Genomic DNA, 18,762 nt, shown 5'->3' with positions numbered 1-18,762 from the left:
ACGGCTTTACTATTTTAATGAAGTTATTTTCATTTTTGCCTTCAAGCAAAACGAATCAAGCACAGCAGAAAATTGAATTACAATCTGGGGCTTCATAGCCTGATATTCTCAGCCCTTCCCGATGATCAAAATCATCCCTTCTGACTTAGTCCTCAATCTCTGGCTTGAAGTCCTCCTGGTGTTTACGCAAAGGCAGAACCCCCCTTCTGTGACCACCACATGGCGTGTTATTGAATCCCATAAGAGTTGACAGAACCAAGATTGAGTCTGTAATTTTATTCGTCAAAGAGGTGAAAGAAATAGAGTTGCCAGATAACATACAGGAAGCCCAAAGAAATAGGCTTTTGATAAACCACGCATACTATTTTAGTGTATGTCCCAAATATTGCATGAGACATATTTATCCTAAAAAGTGTTCATGGTTTATCCGACGAAACTCTGATTTGGCTGGGCACCATGTATTTTTCTTTGCTAACTCTGACAACCCCACAGGGAAAGCAAATGTTCTGACTGAAGTACCAAGTGTTTCTGTGTAGGCACGGGCTAGTGGAGTAGGCAAGCCTTCGGGTAAGAAGCAGAATCATCTAAATTCAGCGACAGCCAGCTTTTCACAGTTCACTAAAATGGCGTTTTTTAAGGAGATCTGATCTTACAGTCATGCTACATGTTGAACGTTTCTCAACACAGTGAGAGTATTCTATGCAGACAAAGATTACGAAACGTGAAGGAAGTGAAGACGGGGAGACTCAAGAGGCAGGATAAACATTTTTTGACACCAACGGTCCCTTTTAAGAGGCTATTGGCATAGCTATACGTTTCTGTAGACACATACTCAGATCAAAGATAAAATGACCCTTCAAAAAGTCTTAAATTTCCATAAAATGTCAGCTGTGTTTTTATACCGGGAAAGAAATTTAGTGCTTATGAAAGGTGGCATATTGATTGATTGAATAATTATTCATATTTATTGCATACCAGCAAGAAGCTAGAGGCTGGTTGGCCATGCAGGCCAGTCTCCGCGGCCTCAGAGGAAGTGGCCTGTCCTGGAGCAGTGGGTGACAAGGTCTTAAAGGGCAGGATGACAAACCCTGTTGCCGAGGTTGAGGTATTTGTTCAAATGAGATCTGACAATCCTCCAAAGACGGCTAGAAAACTCTTAAAATCCACAACGTTCATAATCTAAACACTGAAACTGTACCTTTTTCTCTTATTTCAAGGGTCCTCTTGATAGCTAATGATCAAGCAGAGCTCTGACAGGTGAACATTTCCTCGTGGTCAGTTTTGGGTCCCGCAGGGGTGGTGAAAGGGCTTCCGGATGATACAAGGACCCGAGCTTGATCAGAAGCTCAGAATTATTTTCTCATAAAATGTCCGATTCTTAAAGCATGACTTCCAAAGGCTTTCTAAGGGAGAATGGAGAAACTTTTCAACCAGATCTATTATAAATACAGTCAAGAGGAGGAGATGAGAAAGTACTATTTCTTGAAACACCATGGGTCACACCTCTGCTGGTGTTATATATATGTTATTCACGTTAGTTCTCACAGCAACAGTGTATCGTTAGCATTACTTTGTCTCATTTTACCAACGATAATCTACTGACCTTAAAAGAATTTAACTAGTTACCCAAGATTACAGGACCAAATGTTGGTGAGGCTAAGATTCTAATTCAGACCTATCTGACTTAAATTGCAACATAATCCTTCCAAATCTGAAACAGTCTCCTCCATCATTAGATAAAATACTAGAATCTTGAGCTAGTCAAAGGAAAAGCTTTATTTAAAGGGAAGACAAACAAGATAACTGAATTTTTTGCTTTCAATAAGGACATTTCTTAGGTGAATGATGGAACGGTATTCCAAGGCAAAAAAAAAAAAAGAAAAAGTTGTTTACTATCATGAAGTTCTCTCAATTTATTTTGAGTGTAGGGCATTTCCCAAAATAAACTGTGAGAAACACACAACTTAGAATTACATTATCCAGTTAACACCAAAATTCAAAGCAGGACATTAGTCAGGAAAAAACAAACAAACAAACAAACTAAAACCCCTATTAACTCTAATTTCAACTCCTAAAAGTTACTACTAAATAAAAAGAAACTGTAAAATAGAAACTTGAGGTCATGACAGAAAAATACACTTCAAATCAGATAGCCACAGGCTGTAAAAGCTTGGCTTCTTGAGTTATGTAAACCAGATTTAGCCTCACAACTTCGCCTTTTACTGGCTGTGTGATTTTGGCAAATTACACAACACCTCTGTGCTGTAGCCTCCTCCTCTATAAAATAAATACACTAACAAAATGCACTTCATCGGGTTGCTATGAAGACTAAATAAGGTATTCTCTGTCACCTGCTTGGCATAGAGCCTAGCACGTAACGAGCAGTCAGCAAATATCAGCTCTTATTTTTATCATTAAAATGTTTTCTTAAAAATGGATATGCTGATATAAAGTGAGGGATTTGGACTTATCTCTGCATATTTCAAAGCTAAGGCTACTGAACACTGAACCCCTTCCAAACAGCGTTCTCTAAATCGATATCAAAATGTCCCTGGCCAAAGCTGCCTTTTAAATAACTTATTTTCTGAAACAGAAGGGGGGAATTCAAAACCTCAGGCTGAGCCCATTTACACTGCTCTGTTTTATTAAGAAGCTGAGCACTATGAACTCATCTACAAAACAGAAACAGACTCACAGACTTAGTAAACAATCTAAAGGTTACTGGGCAAAGGGGGTGGGAAGGGAAAAATTGGGGAGTCTGAGATTTACAAATGTTAGCCACTATATATAAAAATAGAATTTAAAAAAAGTTTCTTCTGTATAGCACAAGGAACTATGTTTGATATCTTGTAATAATCTTTAATGAAAAAAATATGAAAACAAATATATGTATGTACATGCATGACTGGGACATTGGGCTGCACACCAGAAATTGACACATTGTAATTGACTGTACTTCAATTAAAAAGAAAAAAAAGAAAGAAATTTGGCTTGCAAAGGATCAGACTTGAAAAGGAACTCCTCAAACCCTTTGTCACCTGGAAGCCCCCACAGCCTCACAGCTGAGTTTAAACCCCTCAGGGTTTATCAATGTTATTCTTAAATGTAATCCACAAGCGTGCACACATTTTCAGGGGGCATGATACAAACTAGAGAGGTCCAGGAAAACATCACAATGCCTAAGACAGGTGCAATTGGGTGAGCTGCGCGGTGGCCCCAAAGGGCAGGCGCTGTTGTCACCTGGTACAGCCACCAGGGATCCCACCGACTGAGCCTCAAAGCACAGGAGCCAGGCACGTCGCATTTTCTTTTCCCCTCCTACAGAAATTTACAGGCTATTTTCTCCCCCTTCCCTGTGAGCTAGGATATTGAGGTTAAAATGTACCTACTGAGTAGGTAATGTATTTGGTATTAAGGATCCATCAGACGCATATGTCTTCTGAGCATAATAGTTCCTTTGGAGCTATTACAGATATGCCGTGAATAGATATTAGGAATAATACACAAAGAGTGGCTGAAGGAGATCCTGTATTAACTACTGTCAGATTTTTAACAGTATTTGAAACTAAGCTTTTTTTTTTTTTAATTCCTGGGGTTTAATACCTCTATGCTTTGTAAACTGAGCGCTTTTCAAAGAGAGCTCCAAATTCCTACAGAGCTGTCTTTAGGTGAGCTTTGATCTTTACAGAGCACCTATCTTATGTTTCTATAATTGCTCTGGTTTAACGAGGCTCCCTAGCACGTGAAAGGGGAAAATCCTTTTATTAAGGCTATAAACCTAACTGACCACAGTGATGGAATGTGCAGCTTGGGGGTAGCCCTTAGCTCCCCAGGAAAGAAAAAAAAATGGGGAACTGAGGAAAGTCTTCACGTTCAAACAAAATGAAATATTTATGCAACATGTTTCTGGTGTCCCAGGTGGTAAGAGACTGGCCTGTGGTCTGCTGAAAGGTTTGATCTTTGGTAAGTATTGTGAACGCTGATTTCAATAATGGGGTGAAAGCCAAAGAAGTTATGGCTGAAATTTTGGCTAAAGATGACAGCTCCGGGTTTCAGGTTGCACAAAGCAGTCTGAAGGATTAAACCCACAAAGCCTGCTCAAAAGTATTGAGTTTCCAAAAGTGTAATCTTCATATCGGTGATTCACACTCCTAGGATGGGAAGGACTCCTCATTTATTTTGACTTTGCCGTATTAATCTTACTTTACAAATACAGGCGGTGATTTATATCATGTTTAATTAACTGATTGAGGGCTCTAGTGGTAAAAAAAAAAAAAAGCATTGCATTAAGCTCTGTCCGTATGGCAGATTTGAATCACATCTTTAGCCTTGCAAGAACAAAATATCCCGAGAGTCACTGATGACAGGATGTAGGAATTGAAATCAGGTCCCTCCTGTTGTTTGAGAATCCAGGGAGGGTGCCTGCCATATGCCTGTCACTTCCAGGGGGGGAAATGACAGGATAAAAGAAAGGAAGACTGTAGCTCTTCCAATATGTTCAAATCTCAGATGAAAATGATTGTGTAGCAGTGCTGCACAGAGGCCAAGATTCACGTGAAAGTACATCCCAAACTTTGCAGAGAGCTTCATGAGACGGTTGTGTGCTGTTGTCATATGTGTTCTTTTGTTTTGATTTGTTTTGTTTTTTCTGAAATGGCTGATCAGGGTTTTCGGGAACCGATGGATGTAAATGCTGTGGTTTGGAGTTAAATGTACTAACCAGGGAAATTAAAAAAAAAAAAAAGAAAGAAAGAGAGAGGGAATTCTTACCCAATAAAATATATGTGCGCTCTGATTCAGTAAAAAGCAAATTAGGTTTGACTGCTAAAAACCACACATTGGGATACTGGTTTCAAAGTTTGCATTTTTGGAAGTGGGAGTTGCCGAATTTTTCTCCTCAAAAATCTGTGGTGATTGCTGACGCCTTCTCAGGAAAAAAAAAAAAAGTATATATTGACTACTGATTTATTTCAGATAATTTCTTGGAAATTTTAAAATGCATTTAAATCATCCTTAGTAAAAGAGCATAACAAAATTTTGAAGAGGGCAAAAAATCAGTTTCACTTCTTAACATGATGATAAACATTGTGCATCCTCTTTTAGTGTTCTATTATTTGCGTGTCTTAAAATTATTATCATCATATTATACCATTATACCATAATCTTGTGTTCTGAATTTTTTCACTTAATATTTTATTCCACATTTCCCCTACTTCTATGTGCTCATAATTTTTATTGACTGCATACTACTTTATCAAATGAAAGTTATTTTTCTAACCATGCTTTGTTAGATATTAAAATATTGTCCAATGTTTGCTAGTATAAATAACGTTATAAAGACAACTTTTTTACATATGGCTTTTTCCACATTTTAAATGATTTCCTTAGGATAGATTCCTTTACCTGTAAGTTTCCTTAAACAGCGTGTAAGTAAAGAAATTTTTCTTCCAAGGGAAAATAGAAAGTAAAACTCCTTGTGATATATCACTATATAGAAAATCTTACCTCTGTGTGGACTCTTAAAAAAAAAGTCAAACCCATAGAAACAGAAAGTAGAAAAGTGGTTGCCAGGGTTCGGGAGTTAGGGGGTGAGGGAAATAGTGGGAGTTTGGTATAAGGGTGCAAATTTTCTACTGTAAGCTGAATTAAGATCTGAGGATCTAACGTAAAACACGGTGACCATAGCTGATAACAGTGTACGTTTAATTCAGATTCAGTGAGCGAGTAGAACTTAAATGTTCTCACAGACACACAAAGATAAATCTGGGAGGTGATGGCTGTGTGAATTATCTAGAAATCCTTTCACCATGTATATCTATATCAAATCTCCACATACACTTTAAATATCTTACAATTTTATTTGTCAAGTATACTTTAATCAAGCTGAAATTAAAAAAAAAAAAAGGAAACAAAAATCTTACCTGAAGTGAATATACAAACCAAGGGTGATGACTTCACTCCTGGAGTAAAGTATTGGCAACAGGAGAAAAGCATTTTATTTTCATTGTTGTGGCCTTCCCTGCTCTCTTGAAATGAAGCATACCGTAACAATGAAAAAAGTCAGAATCTCCTACTTTCTTTTACTCATCATTTGTCATTTGTCTCCAGAAAAGAAAAAGGAAGGAAGGAAGGAAGGAAGGAAGGAAGGAAGGAAAGAAAGAAAGAAAGAAAGAAAGAAAGAAAGAAAGAAAGAAAGAAAGAAAGAAAGAAAGAAAGAAAGAAAGAAAGAAAGAAAGAAAGAAAAAAGAAAGAAAAGAAAAGAAAAGAAAAGAAAAGAAAAGAAAGAAAAGAAAAGAAAAGAAAGAAAGAAAGAAAGAAAGAAAGAAAGAAAGAAAGAAAGAAAGAAAGAAAGAAAGAAAGTCCTTTAAGTATAATTAATGTTTTGAAAATTTATAACAGTTTCCTAGAGAGAATGGCAAATAGACTCAGGCCAGTTCACTTTTTTAAATGACCATTATTTTCACTTTCCCTGAAGTGTGGTCCTAATAATTAATAATCCTAGATGTTTTCATGGCATTAATTCGGAGTATGATGAATTGGGTAAGTTAGGCAGTATATTTTAAAGAAAACCACTCTGGATTTTGACAAGGAATTCAGACTTTTCAACTGTGGTCTGTAACTGCACAGGCAGTTTGTAAAAAGAATAATCACCTCAACTTTTTCAACTTCCTGAAGTCACTCAAAATAGAGTAGTTAGGGATGGTTTCATTTGGAAGTAATAAGTTCTACAACAGTGCGCTGCGGTATATTTTAGCTGTTAATTTCAATTTTCAAAGTTCTAGGTTTTCTCAACCATCCTTTATGCGTCTATCTTCAAAATATGCGTAAACTTAAAATTGTTGTTTGCAGCCTTTTATCAAGAAATTATCAGATTATTTATTTTGGTCTATGATTTCATGAACACACTCCCACATTCAATTCAAGTCTGTGCCAGGGTTCAAATGATAGATTTTTAACAATTTTGAAGGCCAGAAGTACATTTCTCTTTAGATGCTTCTTTTTTTTTTCCCTCCAGTTGATGTTATTATTGTTCTGAAATAACAGAACCTCTTTTGTTTTTCCAAGTCTATGCCTTTCAGTGAGATCTATTTGTTTGGCACAGTTTTAAAACAAAAGATAGACATTCCCTATGAGACACTGGAAGGAGAGGCAATTAATGTGAATTTGATAAAACGTAATGTACTGGACTGACAGTAAAAAGGCTGTGCTTGTTTGATTGTTGACTAGTTTTGTCTTTAAATAATGGTCTTCTTTTGGCATTTAATGTATATTTGTTCACAATAAACATAATTTATGAACATTTTAACACATGTGTACTCAGTGGGGTGGATTATCATACTGATAAAAATAGAATTAATGAGCAGCCAACCTGCCACATGTCGTGACATATGACAGGGCAGCCAGAGCATAGAAATAAATCTTGTAGTTTCCTAAAATTAAAAAAAAAAGCCGTTTTCTTAGTTTAACTTTTTAAAACTACTCACAGTCTTTATTTTCTCTTTATTTTGGAGTGTGGTTCACCAACTAGGAAACAGGATTCAGGTTTGACCACCAGAGTCTACTTTTTGACATTCAAAAATGATTTTCTTGCCTTCTTTAAAACAAAATGAAAATATTTAAACCAACTAACCCCATTCGGCCATGTTTCAGAGAATTGGTCAGAGATAATCATTTCACTTACTTCAACTAGAAAAAAAATATTGATAGATTTATTTCCTTCTTCTTTTCATTTTGTGGCAATAGTATGATCATGCTCAATGGCTGCTGCCTGATCTTTATAAGAACAAAAACTTTCTACATTCTTCTCAATTCTAAAACCAATCTGATGACCATATCGGCTGGATGAAATTATCCCGAAGAAAACATCTTCTTAGCCAGTTATTTGCTTTCCTTGAGCACAAAGCAGCAATCTGTTAAGCGTGCCTAATAAGATTATTTTTTTTAAGGAATAAACCCAGTGGTATAAAGCCACCTCTTCAAACAGTAGGTACCGGGGTGAACGCGGGCGTGCAAAATCTCCAGTTCAATTAGGTTTCATTTGACGAAGAATTATTTTCATGAGGATGCAAGTTGAAATTGAAGATTAACCTTTCTTTCGTTTTATTATTTTTATAGCTTGACGATGGGGAGAAAAAACGGGAAAAATTAAACTCGCACGTGGACCGCATTGTTCAGACGATCTGGCAGGAGGGAAGCCCTGACAGAGACATGACACCATGACTTTCCAGAGACACAGATGGCAGGGTTGCAGCCTTTATTCTTCTTCTCTCTCATTTTCAAAGGGAATATTCAAAGCTCTGTGCCACCACCAACTCTCCACTCTTACCTTCACGTTTAAAAACCCTGTGTCCCCAAACCAAAGCTCTGTCCTAAAACAAGCCCCAGGATGCGTTAGGAAAATGACACGGTGCAACACCACGCTCCTGGGCATCTGTTAGCAGAGGGGACCGCACTGGACGGGGCGGGGGGCTGATGAACTTCCCTGGAGTGCCTCCCTTGGGGAAAGCCAGCTCCTTCACCGGCAAAGAAAATGGGCACCACCTAGTGCTTTTTCGGTGCAAAGGCTGTTTGTGCTGGTGAGGACATGCGTGGGCATGTGCTGGGTGGCTGACCTTCACAAAGGGAAAAATAAAGGAGTCAGTTGGCTTCAATCTCTATGCTTTAAAAAAAAAAAAGTAAAAAAGTAGGCAATAATCCTAAAACAGATGAATTAGGTGCTTCCAAATCAGTGATTTTCTTGGGGGTTCTTTTTTTTTTAATCATTGTGAGTTTTTTTGGGGGGGGGTGTAATTAGGTTTATTTATTTATTTACTATTTTTTAAATTATTATTTTTCAATGGCAGTACTGAGGATTGAACCCAGGACCGCAAGCACACTAAGCAAGCACTTTACCACTAAGCTATACCCTCCCCTCCTTCTGGCCGCCCCCCTTTTTTATCTCTGTTGGTCTTTTCGTGAGAAATATCATTTTCACTTACTCAGATGTTAATGCTAATGTCCCCTGCATCATTTTTTGCCTCTTCATTTTGTCTGCGGCTAACTTGTAAAAATTTCCAAAAACCTTCATTTTATCCGAAGTGACAAAGCCAAGCAAGCCACCTCCCCTCGCCCCCCTCAAATCTATTCTAACAAGGAGCCTGTCTGGAGTTCTCCCAACACAACAAATAGCCTTTATGAAAAATGGTTTGTAGCACAAAATCTTTTGCAATGCAATCAGATCAAGTTAACCCTCATGCCTCTAGGAAAAAGCCTAGAAAGTTTTATCTGATTGGCAAAATGGACCCAGAAATGAGTTCAAGGATTGAATACACTTTGATGAAATTTCACAGCAATGAAGTCTGATTATCTGAATGATTGCTTAAACCCTTTAAAAAATAACTCAGGGAAGCACTAGATTTTTTTGTTGTTGTTGAGAAAACAGATGGTCCTGGAGGGGATGGGAGAATACCTACTCCATACTGTTTGCTTTTCTTATAACAGTTTACTGAGGATTACTCTTGCCACTTTTAAGAAATAACGATGATTTCTCTTGTTGCAAAAAAGGAGGAACGGTCTGCACTAAAATTAGAAACCTTAGTGTAGGCAGGGTGGAGGGTAGACACAGGGAAAATGAGTGACCTGCTCCATGTAACCAGGTTAACAACAGCCTGCCACACCTCCAGGAACTAACTAGTTGACTTTGAACTCACTAGGGCTCTGCTTATTTGATGGGAAGCCCAACAGAATCCAGGCAGAAAACAGACTTCAAAGAAACAGATAAAAATGATTATAACTACTCTCAGTTAAAAGCTCAGTGTCTGGGCTAGGCAACCTCGATGTTAAGGAATGAAGAACGCCCAACTCAGAATTCTGAACTTTTCTCCTTTGCCTACAGCAAAATTCTCCCAATATAGGATGGTGAGCGCGCCACTCAGATACAGCACTTGATAACTGCAGTATGAACTAAGTTAAAAGGTCGAAAGCACCCTCATTTCTTTAGCTATTTTATTGCTGTAATTTAGGATATTAGATAAGTTATTTATTTAAATAAATTTTAAAATGTATACCGAGGATGGGGAAAAAAATGTCTCAAACTGGGTCTCTTCTACAAGCAGCCAGAAAAAAATAAAATGAACTCATCTCTTTGGGATTTCAGTGGTACAAAATCTTGAGGTTTACAACTAAGTAGGAGGTCTTGTCTTGACAGGTTTGAGATGTACATGAATTAATTAGCTGAAGCCGTGGGGTGTGGCTGAGCTTGTGTTTTTCATATTTGTACCTCCAGGATAATAGAAGGAGGTAACTATCTTAATCACCTTTTATCTTATTATTATTTGGGGGGAGGGGAAGAGATAAATTGGGAGTTCGAGATCTGCAAATATTAACTATTTGAAATAAAACTAACTATAATGAAAAAGAATATGAAAACGAATATATGTATATACATGTATGGCTGAAACACTATGCTGTACACCAGAAATTGACACGTTGTAACTGACTTAATCACCTTTTAAATGAAAGCAGTATTAGGTTCTCCATTCAAGATGAATCCCTCAACTCAGTGTCACTGTCATGCTGGTCTATTTTTTTTCCCCTCCCTCCCTCCCCAGTTTCACCCCCATCCCTGCTCTTTCCCTCCCGCCTGCTTTCCCTGAATGCTATAGTTCACAGTGAAACCCTCTGGTAATGACAGCCCTGAAGTGATAATGTACTTTCCTGCCTTCCCGTTAACAGTCGCACTTGATCCCGCCGTGGGTGCCAGTCCAGTGGCAGAAGGATGCTTTCATATTTTCAAGAGGTAAAAAGGACCAGTTCAATGGACTGCCTTGATTAACTCACAAGTTTCACAAAGTTCTGGCACAAAACTAGATGTTTCATTAAAGAAGAAGAAACGGAAAGAGGAGCAGGAGGAGGAGGGGAAGGAGGTAGGGAAAAAGAAAGGAAGGGAAGGAAGAGAATCAGTCCCTGGTTTTTGCTCTGCACTGTGTCTGTGAAACCAAACAACAGTTTTTTTTTCCTTCTCCCTAGGATTCACAGGAGCATCCCACACAGTAATAATATCAACTCAACTCATTGGACTCAGGAGGGAAAATAAAGGATGCGTTCCTGGGGGAATGTGAGCTCTCTGTGAACAGGGATGCTCGCCGTGTGATAATACGCTATCCTCCCACTCTCCCTCTCTCACCTCTGTTGGGAGAAGGCTGTGCACCTAAGAGTGGCCTCAACGCGGGTGGCCCACTGGCATCTGAGTGCTCAGTCAGCCCAGCTGCTCAGCGTGCCAGGGTGACCCACTGTCCGCACGCTCCCATTTCTAGTGGGTGGCGACATCCTTCTGCTGAGGTAACAAACTGAAAGTAATTGATAGTTAACCAACTACTTATTCTAAGAATAAGGGCAGAGTGATTTCTCAGCTGTGAGGAACACGGGAGACACCGTTTGTTGTGGTTTAAATACAACTGATTTTCCTTGCTTCAGGACCCAGTCACTCAAGGTGCTCCAAGGGTGTCAAGCTTGGATAAATATTTAATACAGAAAGCAGTCATATCTGTTCATTTGAAGACACTGTTTGCTAATGTCAGTGTTGCTTTACACTATGGTCTTCTAAGTTCAAGTCCACGGGGGAAAGGGAGGGGGTATCCTGTGGATGGAGGCAGGAAAGAAGGGACATTGTGTTGAGTGACTATTGTGTCAGTTCTATGCCCTTTTCCATATAACAAGCCAATGAGTTAGTTGAAGCCAAGTTTGTTATGTTGATTCAGCAGCACATCAGTGTCATTGAGAACCCAGAGTCTTCCCATCTTTGCACCCTCCCACCCCTCACCAGCTCTGCCTTTACTTCCAGGTGCATATCCAGACTCCACAGTGACAAGATGAGAGGTCTCTTTCTCAGGAATCGATTAAATGCTCCCTGAATCCTTTTAGTTTTTTAAGGAATCTCCATACTGTCCTCCATAGTGGCTGCACCAATTTACATTCCCACCAACAGTGTAGGAGGGTTCCTTTTTCTCCATACCCTCTCCAGCAGTTATCATTTGTGGACTTTTTAATGATTGTCTTTCTGACTGTATGGAGATTCCTCAAAAAACTAAAAATAGATTTACCATATGATCCAGCAATCCCACTCCTGGGCATATATCTGGAGGAAATATAATTTGAAAATACACATGCACCTTAACATTCATAGAAGCACTATTTACAATAGCCAAAACATGGAAACAATCTAAATGTCCATCAACAGATGACTGGATAAAGAAGATGTGGTATATTTATACAATGGAATACTACTCAGCCATAAAAAAGAATAAAATAATGCCATTTGCAGCAACATAGATGGACCTGGAGATCATCATTCTAAGTGAATTAAGTCAGAAAGAGAAAGAAAAATACTATATGATATCTCTTATGTGTGGAATCTTAAAAAAAAAAAAAGGACACGAATGAACTTATCTACAAAACAGAAACAGACTCACAGACATAGAGAACAAACTTATGGTTACCAGGGCGTGAAGGGGGTGGGAAAGGATAAGTTAGGAATTCGAAATTTGTACCTTTTGGGGGAATGATAGAAAGGTTGGCTATCTTGATTGTGGTGGTGGTTTCATTGGTGTATATATCTATCAAAATCCATCAAATTGTACATCTAAAATATGTATAGTTTCATGTACAGGAATCATATCACAATAAATGTGTTAAAATTTTCTTAAAATTTTTTTAAAATGCTCCTTGAATTCTAATCAACATTTTACAGTAGCCAAAAACGAGTTACACATTGATTTCTAACCGAGTCACTGTCAGAGGCCATGGGGTCACCACGACGGGATTAGGAAGGCTCTACCCCTGGGAGTAGGGACGATGTTGCCTGCCCTGAACCACATGGGTCTGCAGACAAGGAAGGTGTAGTCTTGTGACAAAATATATATTGAGCAAGCAGTTCTGATGCAAAGAGGGAAAAGATTTCAAAGGAAAGATTTGGCAAAAAATAATACATAACATAAAGTAAAACCATTCCCCATTATTTAATACATTTCATGTTTCATAAAAATTAGAAGATTTAACAAGGAAACATATCTATAAAGAATCCACTATGTATTTCTGTTTGCTCTTAAACTAACAGGATCCGGTGTTTTCATTACCAGAAAGAAGACTAGGTAGGCTTATAAAACAAACATCTGAAAAATATCAGTGCCCATGAAAATAAATGAATACCCTCCTATTTAGCAGAGTGAAGGCAAGTTGGCGTCAGCCAACAACTACAAGGGAAAATATTACAGAAATTACTACTTCCTACTTTCTGGGTGGATTTGTTCTATTATTCAACATGGTTTCCTAAGTAAAATTTCACTTGTGTTTTTTTTTAAAGGTTATACACCATTTACAGTTATATAAAATATCGGCTATATTCTCCACGTTGTACAATACATCCTTGTAGCTTGTAGTATGCATAATAGTTTGTACCTTTTACTCCCCTGCCCCTATTTGCCCCCCTCTCCCTTTACTTCTCCCCACTGGTAACCACAAGTTTGTTTTCTATCTGTGAATCTGCCTCTTCTTTGTTACATTCACTAGTTTGTTTTATTTTTTAGATTCCACATATAGGTGATACCATGGGCAGAAGAACTGAATAGACATTTTTCCTAAGAGGAAATGCAGATGGTCAACAGGCACAAGAAAGGATGCTCAACATTGCTAAGCATCAGGGAAATGCAGATCAAAATCAAAATGAGACGTTACCTCACATCTGTCAGAATGGCTGTCATCAAAAAGAACACAAATCCCAAATGTTGGCGAGGCTATGGAGAAAAGGGAACCCTCGTACACCGTTGGTGGGAATGTAAATTGGTGCAGCCACTGTGGAAAACGGTGTGGAGGTTTCTCAAAAAACTAAAAATAGAACTACCATATGAGTCAGCAATTCCATGCCTAGGTGTGTATCTGAAAAAAACAAAAACACTAATTCTAAATGATACATGCACCCCAATGTTCATAGCAGCATTACTTTACAATTGTCAAGCTATGGAAGCAACCCAAATGTCCACCAACAGATGACTGGATAAAGAAAATGTGGTATATATGTATATATGTGTGTGTGTGTGTGTGTGTGTGTATGTATACACACACACAATGGAATACTACTCAACTGTGAAAAATAACTGAATTTTGCCATTTGCAGCAACATGGATGGACTGGAAGGGTATTATGCTACGTGAAATAAGTCGGAGTTAGGTGCAGTTTTGAAAAACATTCACGTAAAATGTATAGACTAATAGTGTTTACTGTTTTAATAGGAACTATGGTTTCTCATGTCTCGTTTGTACTTTTCTTGCTCTCTTTTTGCTTCTGAGCAACCCGTTCCTCTGTCAAAAACAGGCAAATTGTTTTTTATTTTGACATAGTTTCAGACTCACAGAAAAGAGCTGCAAGAATGGCTCAAAGAATTCTTATATCACCTCCATCCACATTCCCAAATGTTAGCATGTTACCCAACGTGCTGTGTCTCTACTGTGGCCACATACAAGCACTCATGCAGGCACACACATATCTGTATATGCCTGGCGTGTACGTGTATGTCATGTGTGTACACACACAAACGTGTTTCCTGAATCACTTGAGAATCAGTTACCCTAAATACCACATGTGTATACCTAATAAAGAAGATTATCCTCCTGCAAGACTATATACTGTTGTCAAAGTCAGCAAACTAACATTAATACAATACTATTATCTACTTTATGAATTTTATTCCAATTTTACCAAGTGTCCCAATAATGTCTTCATGGCCAAAAAAATCATGGATCATGCAATGCATTCAGCTGTCATTTCTCTTCATCTCCTTTATTCTGAAACAGTTCTTTAGTCTTTTCTTGGGAAACTGCTTTTAACATTGGTCTGTAGCGAAACATATTTAAGAGAGCAAACAGCATTCCAAAGCCAGCGGATGTGTATGGATTGTTGCTTGGGATTTGTGCTGCCTTTGCAGCCTTCCTGTGGCGGGGCTGATTGGTGTAAGCATCTTTCACTGTTCTCTTAGAAATCTGGACCTGCACTACAGAACATGAAGGACAGACTCAGGAACCAAGTGACCCACTGCCTTGTTCCTAATAAAAATCTGTTGCCCATGAAGAGCTACAAAAACATCCCCCAAACACCTAAAAGTTTTGTAATGTTTTAAAAAGAAAAGAAAAAATGAAGACATTATAGAAAAAAAAAAACCTTACAAAAACATTCATTTCGATAACTGCAATGCCTAGATGCAATCCACAGAAGTTCTTCAATCTAATTAGAAAAGAGATGTTTGTAATTGGTTAAAGGTTCATTATTTCTGAACTAATGTGCAGGATTTGGTTTGTGAGTATAAGAATAAAGGCATTCAGATCAATTCTCTTATCTTTTTTATTAACCTTGGAATTAGCCTACAAAAAATTCACATATTGAAAAGTCCACTAAAGTGTTAAGAAGCTCATTCTATTTCACAGTGCACTTTGATGGTTTAAATTTTTCAGGTTCTCAGGTTGTATCTATATAACAAGCAGATACTTCGGGAATAAATGGTTCCAAAAAGGCATGGGTAAGACTGTCTTACACATTTATCTTTTTTCCTGGAAGGCGCCAGTAAGATATTTCCTGAAATTTTTTAAACCGAGGTATTCAGTCACACGAAAGAGGAGTTACATGCTGACATGATTATTTGCCATCATGTTATAGACACATTTCTAACACCCCCTCCCTCTTCTCTCCAGTCTTATGAAAGAGAAGGAAGAAGTCAGAGTGAAAAAGAGAATGTTCCCAAATGGGCTGATCTAGGACATCTTCCTCTGCAGCTGGGGCTACAAAACACTTTGCTCCATTCAAAACCCACTTAACTCAAGTCGATTTTTTTTATATCTATCTTAAAAACAGGGCAGTGCCTCTGAAGTAAAATTAGGAGCAGTGAACCCTGTTCTCAGTAGTGAAAACAAATTATAAACCTTTTTATTCCCCCCCTCTACAGAGTTGCAATACAACAGCAGGGAGAACATCATTTGTTCACTTGAGTTCAGTTCAAGATTGTACTCAAGTCTGATTGCAAAAGCCCATTCATTTGGAGGAAGAGACAAAAGACTAACTGCTCTCTGGGTAGCGTGTCAGAGGCTCAGTGTGTACAAGAAGAAATTGAGGGGAAGATTAGAGAATAATTTCCTCCTAGGGGATGATGATAGCTTGGGGGTCTTTCGTAGGGAAAATCCGTTGCTAGGATTAAACACAGGATTATCGGTAGAGAGTTGAGAAATTGAAATGGAGAGCCTCTTAAAATGGCAATTTAGTCGGAATATCCAGGGAGTTCTTGAAATATGAATTCTAAGGAAATGAGTAGTACTTACGAAGAAAAGAATAAACTCGGACTCACTGTTTCAAGTGATGATACTGTGAGTGAGTCACAAAATGATGGAGCGGCCAAAGCCTTCCGAGGAAAAGGAAGAGACCAACAGTATGGTGATTCAGGTCAGCCGTTAAGTAAAGGCGCATGCTCAAGAAAATGCTAATAAGCAAGAAATCACTCTGATCTACAGATTAAGCTGTGGCTGCATCACAACTAAAGAACAATGGTCATTTTCTCTGTGCCATTGTTAAGTATACTGTTTTATAACGTCATGGTATCAGACGTTTATTTTTACTAGTTCAAGAGTTAAAAAAAAAAATGAGCTAAAGTGGGAAGCCAAATGGATGATTCTTCAGGCCTTCAAAGCTGCAAACCTAGATGACTTCTTTGGATGGCAGTATTGACTGGAACTTTCCCCAGGATTCTGCATTTCGGTTCCAGCTCGCCGCTAATTACTTGCAGTGAAAGTGTCACGCAGCTCTCTTTTCAGCACTCTGTTGGCCAAGTGTCTCTGGCAATAATCTCTCAACACATAAGCACCATTCCCTTTCATCACATTATTTAATCAATAAAGTAATGCCCTCACACTGGCCAGACCCAGAGCCATCTTGTCACAAGTGCTAAATAAATGAAACAAACAGCAGTGCTGCGTCTACAAACTCTCTATTCATAAACATGAATGGAGGGGCCTTGAATACAGAATACACTCTCTCTCGAACATTTAAAACCGCACACATGTGCACATCTGTGTATAGAAGAGGGACCATTTATATGCCCGTGAAATTAGACCAAGTCCCACCTCTAACTGGGTGGAGTCATTTTGATTCAAACTGGGAAAGGCGCCCCTTCCATGCTCTCCCGGGCCTGCTGGTTCACAGGGAGTATGGGATGTGTTTCTTTATCTGCGCCTGACGCATGAAGCAAGCCCACGTTGACCGGGTCTTCCTCCCCGAGGGGAAGGAAGGGCTCCCTCTGCTCCTACGTCTACAAAGGATTGAGAGGTGGACTTTGAGATGCTCCATTTCCATCTCTCTCTATCAGGGGCCCTGCTCGATGGAAGGATGGGCTTCCAAGTAAGAAGTTTAGATCCCGGCTCATCTTCTCCTGGCTATTTCTCATTGGTTAGTAAGCCACAGAAGACAATGGTGAGTCTTAGCCTGGGCTCTTGCAGTCTTAGAGGAAAGGGGCAGGGTTTCCTCTTTATATCTTCCGATCCTGGCCCATGCTAGGTATGCAGTAGACGTTAAATGGATAGGTGACTTCTTTGGATGGCATCAAGAATCACCTTCTATGAACCTAAACAGAGTGAAGACATCCAGATGGCCAATAGGCACATGAGAAGATGCTCAAGGTTGCTAATTATCAGAGAAATGCAAATCAAAACCACAGTGAGGTATCATCTCATACGAGTCAGAATGGCCATCATTAAAAAGTCCACAAATGATAAAAGCTGGAGAGAGTGTGGAAAAAAGGGAACCCTCCTACATTGTTGGTGGGAATGCAGTTTGGTTCAGCCACTATGGAGAACAGTTATGGAGACGCCTTAAAAAACTGAAAATAGACTTACCCTATGATCCAGCAATCTCACTCCTGGGCACATATCCAGAGAAAACTCTAATTTGAAAAGATACATGCACTCCAATGTTCACAGCAGCACTATTTACAATAGATGAGACATGCAAGCATCCTAAATGTCCATCAACAGATGACTGGATAAAGAAGTTGTAATATATACATACAATAGAATACTACTCAGCCATAAAAAATAATGAAATAATGCCATTTGCAGCAACATGGATGGGCCTAGAGATTATACTAAGTGAATAACTCAGAGAAAGACAAACATCATATGAAATCAGTTACATGTATAATCTAAAAAAATGACACAAATGAACATATTTACAAAACAGAAACAGACTCATAGACATAAAAAACAAACTTATAGCTACCGGGGGGAAGGGATGGGGGAAGATAAATTGGGAGTTTGGGATTTGCAGATATTAACTACTATATATAAAATAAATAAACAATAAGATCCGACTATACAGCACAAGGAACTCTATTCAGTAGCTTGTAATAACTTACAATGAAAAAGAATATATATGTATGTATATGTATAACTGAATCGCTATGCTGTGCGCTAGAAACTAACACAACATTGTAAATCAACTATACTTCAATTAAAAAAAAAACAGAATCACCTTCTATGGAAGCTAGCATTTATTAAGCACTTACATGTGCCAGGTACTCTTCTAATAGGTAACTTATTTAATTGTCTCATTTTATGATAAAGAAACTGAGGCTCGGGAAGGATGATTCGTTCATTCAGTCACAGCAAGGGAGAAACAGAACCAGGATATTAACCCACCCAGTCGACTCCAAAGTGTGTGCTGTTAACCTCTTAACTGCTCTGCTGTCCTCCGCCC

The sequence above is a fragment of the Vicugna pacos genome, chromosome 15 (genome assembly GCF_048564905.1).
Source record: "Vicugna pacos chromosome 15, VicPac4, whole genome shotgun sequence".
Taxonomy (NCBI): domain Eukaryota; kingdom Metazoa; phylum Chordata; class Mammalia; order Artiodactyla; family Camelidae; genus Vicugna; species Vicugna pacos.
This window is presented reverse-complemented; position numbering follows the sequence as displayed.